Here is a 7881-nt window from a genome sequence, read left to right on the forward strand (position 1 = left end):
GATTTACACACAACACAAGCCAAACCCTAGACTATCCTCATTTCAAACCTACAGAAAACACAGTTTAAAACATGGCAATGAACACGGAGCTAAAGCAGTGTGTAAATCCTGCATGATATTAAATAGCGCACTTCGCCAAACGATGACGATAAATAATACCGTCTTCAGAGGCTCCGGTCTCTAAACTGTACTTCAAATTCACTATGAACATTATTGATGACTTAATGGCTGTTGGGTTCTGATATTATGGTAAGTTTAATTGATCATATCTTGTAATAGTGTCTCTACCAGGCGATTAAACACTGTGCATATGTAAACATGTTTTGTAACACGGAGGGAGACGGGAGGTAACCGGAACACTCGCCCAAAAACACGCTCGCCCCCAGTTTTTTTTCCCGCCGACCAGCGGTTCTTGTATTAGTTTTACTGAGGATAAGGTTAGAAATAAGTTTAGGGTTAGGCATAGTTTTACTGTGGTTCAGTTTAGGAATAAGGTTAGGTTTAGACATAGTTTTACTGAGATTAAGGTTAGGAATAAGGTTAGGTTTAGACATGGTTTTACTGAGGTTAAGGTTAGGAATAAGGTTAGGTTTAGACATAGTTTTACTGAGGTTAAGGTTAGGAATAAGGTTAGGTTTAGACATAGTTTTACTGAGGTTACGTTTAGGAATAAGGTTAGGTTTAGACATAGTTTTACTGAGGTTCAGTTTAGGAATAAGGTTAGGTTTAGACATAGTTTTACTGAGATTAAGGTTAGGAATAAGGTTAGGTTTAGACATGGTTTTACTGAGGTTAAGGTTAGGAATAAGGTTAGGTTTAGACATAGTTTTACTGAGCTTAAGGTTAGGAATAAGGTTAGGTTTAGACATAGTTTTACTGAGGTTACGTTTAGGAATAAGGTTAGGTTTAGACATAGTTTTACTGAGGTTAAGGTTAGGAATAAGGTTAGGTTTAGACATAGTTTTACTGAGGTTACGTTTAGGAATAAGGTTAGGTTTAGACATAGTTTTACTGAGGTTAAGTTTAGGAATAAGGTTAGGTTTAGACATAGTTTTACTGAGGTTACGTTTAGGAATAAGGTTAGGTTTAGACATAGTTTTACTGAGGTTACGTTTAGGAATAAGGTTAGGTTTAGACATAGTTTTACTGAGGTTAAGGTTAGGAATAAGGTTAGGTTTAGACATAGTTTTACTGAGGTTACGTTTAGGAATAAGGTTAGGTTTAGACATAGTTTTACTGAGGTTAAGTTTAGGAATAAGGTTAGGTTTAGACATAGTTTTACTGAGGTTACGTTTAGGAATAAGGTTAGGTTTAGACATAGTTTTACTGAGGTTAAGGTTAGGAATAAGGTTAGGTTTAGGCATAGTTTTACTGAGGTTAAGGTTAGGAATAAGGTTAGGTTTAGACATAGTTTACTGAGGTTAAGGTTAGGAATAAGGTTAGGTTTAGACATAGTTTACTGAGGTTAAGGTTAGGAATAAGGTTAGGTTTAGACATAGTTTTACTGAGGTTACGTTTAGGAATAAGGTTAGGTTTAGACATAGTTTTACTGAGGTTAAGGTTAGGAATAAGGTTAGGTTTAGACATAGTTTTACTGAGGTTAAGGTAAGGAATAAGGTTAGGTTTAGACATAGTTTACTGAGGTTAAGGTAAGGAATAAGGTTAGGTTTAGACATAGTTTACTGAGGTTAAGGTTAGGAATAAGGTTAGGTTTAGACATAGTTTTACTGAGGTTAAGGTAAGGAATAAGGTTAGGTTTAGACATAGTTTACTGAGGTTAAGGTTAGGAATAAGGTTAGGTTTAGACATAGTTTACTGAGGTTAAGGTTAGGAATAAGGTTAGGTTTAGACATAGTTTTACTGAGGTTAAGTTTAGGAATAAGGTTAGGTTTAGACATAGTTTTACTGAGGTTAAGGTTAGGAATAAGGTTAGGTTTAGACATAGTTTTACTGAGGTTACGTTTAGGAATAAGGTTAGGTTTAGACATAGTTTTACTGAGGTTAAGGTAAGGAATAAGGTTAGGTTTAGACATAGTTTACTGAGGTTAAGGTTAGGAATAAGGTTAGGTTTAGACATAGTTTTACTGAGGTTAAGGTAAGGAATAAGGTTAGGTTTAGACATAGTTTACTGAGGTTAAGGTTAGGAATAAGGTTAGGTTTAGACATAGTTTTACTGAGGTTAAGTTTAGGAATAAGGTTAGGTTTAGACATAGTTTTACTGAGGTTACGTTTAGGAATAAGGTTAGGTTTAGACATAGTTTTACTGAGGTTAAGTTTAGGAATAAGGTTAGGTTTAGACATAGTTTTACTGAGGTTAAGGTTAGGAATAAGGTTAGGTTTAGGCATAGTTTTACTGAGGTTAAGGTTAGGAATAAGGTTAGGTTTAGACATAGTTTTACTGAGGTTAAGGTTAGGAATAAGGTTATAGGTTTAGACATAGTTTACTGAGGTTACGTTTAGGAATACCAGGTGAATACCACTGGATTCGCGCCGGGGCGACTGTGTTTTCCTCACACTAAGTTCAAATTTAGCCTAGTTATTAGTTTAACCCATTCAATCCGGGGACGCATCTCTGTCATATTAGATTTATTTGGCTATTCAAAAATAGCAGATCTACAAGCTCATAGCGCAGCTAGCTTGTAGATCTGCTATTTTTGAAAAATCTTGAAAATGTGTGCAAATCTTTACATATATATATATAAATCAAATCTTTGCTTTTGGGGGTCCCTGGAACAGAAATATGTTACAAATGTTTTTTTTTTAAATGGTATAAATATATATTTAAAGATTTGCACAATTTTTCAAGATTTTTCTAAAAATAGCAGATCTACAAGCTCATAGCGCGGCACCGAGCTTGTAGATCTGCTATTTTTGAATGGACAAAGACATCTAAAAATGACACAGATACTTTCTCGGTCTAAATGTCTTTTTAAAAGCCATTTAAGCTATAACTAGGCTACGTTTGAACATAGTGTGATTAGTAGCATTCTTGCCTACCTGTGTTGTATGCACTTATTGTAAGTAGCTTTGGATAAAAGTGTCTGCTGTAATTACATTACAGTCATACATGTGTCTATGTTTCTATATCTATGGTTAGTGTAGTCTGTGTGTGTGTGTGTGTGTGTGTGTGTGTGTGTGTGTGTGTGTGTGTGTGTGTGTGTGTGTGTGTGTGTGTGTGTGTGTGTGTGTGTGTGTGTCTCACCAGAACAGGAAGTAGAGGTTGTCCATCTTTACGTCGGTCCCACAGCTCAATGTCCTCCTACAACACACACACACACACACACACACACACACACACACACACACACACACACACACACACACACACACACACACACACACACACACACACACACACACACACACACACACACACACACACACACACACACACACACACACAGGGTTAACACAAACGATATTGAATACATTTTATGGAATGGAGGTAGTACAGTCTGAAGCTCATAAAGCATCACGGTGTGACACATTGTGATCTTGTAGATCTGCTATTTTCACTATTTAAAAATAAATAAATATATATATATATATATTGTTCATTAATCGTTATGGAGGCAAAGGTTTGAAATAATGCTGATATAGAATTGAAGTGGTAACTTGAGGGGGTTCCAGGGGGTCCCCAGCTAAATGATGGACAGGAACCAAATGGACCCTTATGGGTCTGTAACTCTGAGAGTGTACAAATGGAACCAAATGGACCCGTTAGGGTCCATTTGGTTCCATTTGTACACTCTCAGAGTTAAATTAACATTGACTTTTACAATATAAATTGGGGTCCCAGCGGTATATATGCCATTAAATGGGGGTCCGTAGCCCTAATGCATGTGAAACTGGGGGTCCTTGAAATTAAAATGGTTGAGAATCACTGCTATAGAGACGTAAAAACCCTCTCTTATCGGGGGTCCCTGGCTTATCTTTTCAAATGGGGGGTCCGCGGGGTAGAAAGTGTCAATTTGGGGGTCCTTGACATGAAAAAGTTTGAGAACTCCTGGCCTAGAAAGCCCGGAAATCCGTGCATATGTACGGCGAAGTCCCGCGGTGGGCGTAACCGGTCGCAACCCGGAAAAACCCGGAAGCAGAGCAGTCCCCACAACAACATTTTACATAACTCAAACGGCGCTGAGCAGGCTCAAAGGGAACGTCGCAACGTTCGGGACGGCAACTCGTTCGCTTCAGCTCGCTCGGCGGTCCCTCACGCGGCTCCAGTTCCCTTGAGACTGCGCGCCTTTCGAAATGGTTTAGTCACAATGGAGGAGATGCGAGGCGGCTATGCACGGATTTTCGGGTTTTCCAGTTTGTCTATGCACGGAATGACACTCCATGCGATGTACTGTATACTAATAGTCAGGGGATATTAGCAGAATATTTCCCAATCTTGGAATAAAAAAAATAAAAAAAAAATCTTCACCAATGTGTTTGTAAAGGTGTCTAGTAACACATCTCACAAAGACTGAAATTCAGTTTCCCTAGGAGAATTTTTGACAGCTCCTTAAAGTTGGGGTACCCACCATAACCTTGGTTAAAAAAAAAATAGCATGTGAGGTGTCAAACTAGGGTGTAGCCATGTATACTTTTTGTGTAAAAAGCCCATTGAGATTGGGCCGTTTTTAGCCCAAGGAGTGGTTTTGGTGCAAAACAAATGATTGCAATGGATTCAGAATCATAAAAACACCCTAGTTTGACACCTCATGCTACTTAAAACAGAATTACATTTGGATTTTTTTTTTTTTTTTTTTTTTTTTTTAACCAAGGTTATGGTGGGTACTTCTAGGACAGTGGTTCTCAAACTTGTTCAGGTCAAGTACCCCTAAATGAATGCGGATTTGGTCGCGGACCCCCACCTGAAAAGAGTTCCAGATGTGGTGTTAAAAATGTAAAAAATATTCAAACATTTTCAAAGAATATCAAGATTTTTGGAAAATAGCTGATGCATGTAGGGCCCTGGGGGTCCCCGGACCCCACTTTGGGAACCCCTGCATTAGACCACGGACCACCACAACTCTGAGAGTGTACAAATGGAACCAAATGGACCCGTAAGGGTCCATTTGGTTCCATTTGTACACTCTCAGAGTTACAGCAACATAAGGGTCCATTTGGTTACTAACTATCCAACATTTATCTGGGTACCCCCTGGAACCCACTCAAGGACCCCTGGGGGTCCCTGGACCCCACTTTGAGAACCATGGTTCTAGGATTCAGAAGACATGTTGGTAGAATCAGCCTCAGGTTTTAAAGGGTTAAAATGATCAGTGAAAATAGCAGCTCTCTCTCTCTCTCTCTCTCTCTTCAGTCTAACAGGTCCTGACTCGCCCTCAACTGATAAACAAAGCTCACTTTACGTGTGTTTGCAGTTTCAGCCGTCAGTCACTTCTGACTCACTATTTATAACATATTAATGTATCATTTATAACGTGTCATTTATCACAGACTCTTCATCCAGAGTAATGAGTACTTTTACTTTTGGTACTTTAAAGTATACCTTGATGCCAATACGTTTGTGCTTTTACTCAAGTATGTTTTCAATACTGGACTTTTTTAACTTGTAACAGAGTATTTTCTACATTGTGGTATTAATACTTTTACTAAACCCATAGAATCCAGGGACGCATCTCTGTCATTTTTAGACGTCTTTGGGCTATTAAAAAAATAGCAGATCTACAAGCTCATAGCGCGGCACCGAGTGCCGCGCTATGAGCTTGTAGATCTGCTATTTTTGGAAAAATCGTGAAAATGTGTGACAAACGATCGCTTTGAAAATATATATATTTAAAGATTTGCCAAAAAATAATGTCACGAATTTTCAAAGAAATAGCAGATCTACAAGATCGAGCTTGTAGATCTGCTATTTCTTTGAATAGTGTGAAATGTGAGTACTGTTTACAACCATGGAGGTCATAAAGACCATTATTATCAGAGTGTTATCAGAGGCGTCTGGACCTTTAACCTGGGTGTGTCTGACAGACAGCAGGGTGGCCAGCTTTGGGGAGAGAAACAAGCAAACAGGTCTATGAAAAACGACCTCCCCAAAAAAGTGACTAGGTTGCATGAGCACACACACACACACACACAGAGACACACACACACACACACACACACACACACAGAGACACACACAGAGACACACACACAAACACACACACACACAGAGACACACACACACACACGCACACACACACACACACACACACACACACACACACACACACACACACACACACACACACACACACACACACACACACACACACACACACACACACACACACACACACACACACACACACACACACACACACACACACACACACACGCCAGACACACACACACACACAGCTATTTGAAAATAGCAGATCTACAAGCTCACAACGCATCGCAACGTGAGAGCATAGATAACCTGTTTATCTATGCCAGTTTCTATTGAGCCCCGATGACACACACACACACACACACACACACACACACACACACACACACACACAGCTACAGTCAGTAGGTCAAAAAATTGTCACAGCCACTCACATTACTTTACATCTCTCTCTCTCTCTCTCTCTCTCTCTCTCTCTCTCTCTCTCTCTCTCTCTCTCTCTCTCTCTCTCTCTCTCTCTCTCTCTCTCTCTCTCTCTCTCTCTCTCTCTCTCTCTCTCTCTCTCTCTCTCTCTCTCTCTCTCTCTCTCTCTCTCTCTCTCTCTCTCTCTCTCTCTCTCTCTCTCTCTCTCTCTCTCTCTCTCTCTCTCTCTCTCTCTCTCTCTCTCTCTCTCTCATCTCTCTCTCATCTCTCTCTCTCTCTCTCTCTCTCTCTCTCTCATCATACTACATAAATTAACCACTTGTTTCCCAACAATACCAGATCTGAAAGCATCCACTAGATCTACAAGCAGATCGATATCACGATCACAATGCATCCCAATGTATCACATGCTGTGAGATCTGTGTTCACAGTATAGATTAAATACAGTAGCTTACTGTGTAGGCCAGTGGTTCTCAAACTTTTTCATGTCAAGGACCCCCAAATTGGCACGTATTAGCCTGCGGACCCCCCATTTTAAAAGATATGCCAGGGACCCCCCATAAGAGACGATTTCTTACGGCTCTAGCAGTGATTCTCAACCATTTTAATTTTAAGGACCCCCAGTTTGACATGCATTAGAGGCTACAGACCCCCATTTAATGGCATTTCTATCTCTGGGACCCCAATTCACATTGTAAAATCTATGTTAATTTAACTCTGAGAGTGTACAAATGGAACCAAATGGACCCGTTAGGGTCCATTTGGTTCCATTTGTACGCTCTCAGAGTTACAGACCCATAAGGGTCCATTTAGTTCCTATCCATCATTTAGCTGGGGACCCCCTGGAACCCCCTCAAGTACCCCTGGGGGGTCCCTGGACCCCACTTTGAGAACCAATGGTGTAGGCTATACAGTGTAGATACAGTGTACGCAACAGGCTCTTTGTATTGTCTCTCATAAGGACATGTTTATAGTAAATAAAGACACATGTGTTGATAGTAATGTAACTCTGAGAGACTTCATATGGAACCAAATGGACCCGTAGTGTAAATAAACACTGATTCATACATAAATAAATAAATAATTAATAATAGCCCAGTGAAAATGCTCTATTTTTATATCACAACGAGTCACGACATGTGAGATCTGTTTCCACAGTACAGGCCTTAAATACTGTATATAGACTACAGTAGGACTTAAATACTGTAATACACTAGGGCTTAACCTATTGAGACCTGAAGCCGATTCTACATGTCTCCTAAATCTCAACAGTTTTCTGAAAAATGTATGTTTCTGTATCAGTGGTGCTCTATCTTTTTCGTGTCAAGGACCCCCAAAATGACATGTATTTGGGC

At 39.7% G+C, this 7881-nt stretch overlaps 1 protein-coding gene across 1 annotated transcript in view; it reads right to left on the bottom strand.

The window, feature by feature from the left end:
• Positions 1 to 3255, bottom strand: part of ano9b (anoctamin 9b) — a 64960-nt gene extending 61705 nt beyond the window's left edge. Inside the window, exon 1 of the mRNA XM_084057403.1 lies at positions 3203 to 3255. The gene's annotated coding sequence lies outside the window, so the exon portion shown is untranslated. The remainder of the gene's footprint in view (positions 1 to 3202) is intronic.
• Positions 3256 to 7881: the final 4626 nt, after the last annotated feature.

Source organism: Gymnoscopelus microlampas, assembly GCF_963454915.1.
Source record: "Gymnoscopelus microlampas genome assembly, chromosome: 1".
NCBI classification, from domain to species: domain Eukaryota; kingdom Metazoa; phylum Chordata; class Actinopteri; order Myctophiformes; family Myctophidae; genus Gymnoscopelus; species Gymnoscopelus microlampas.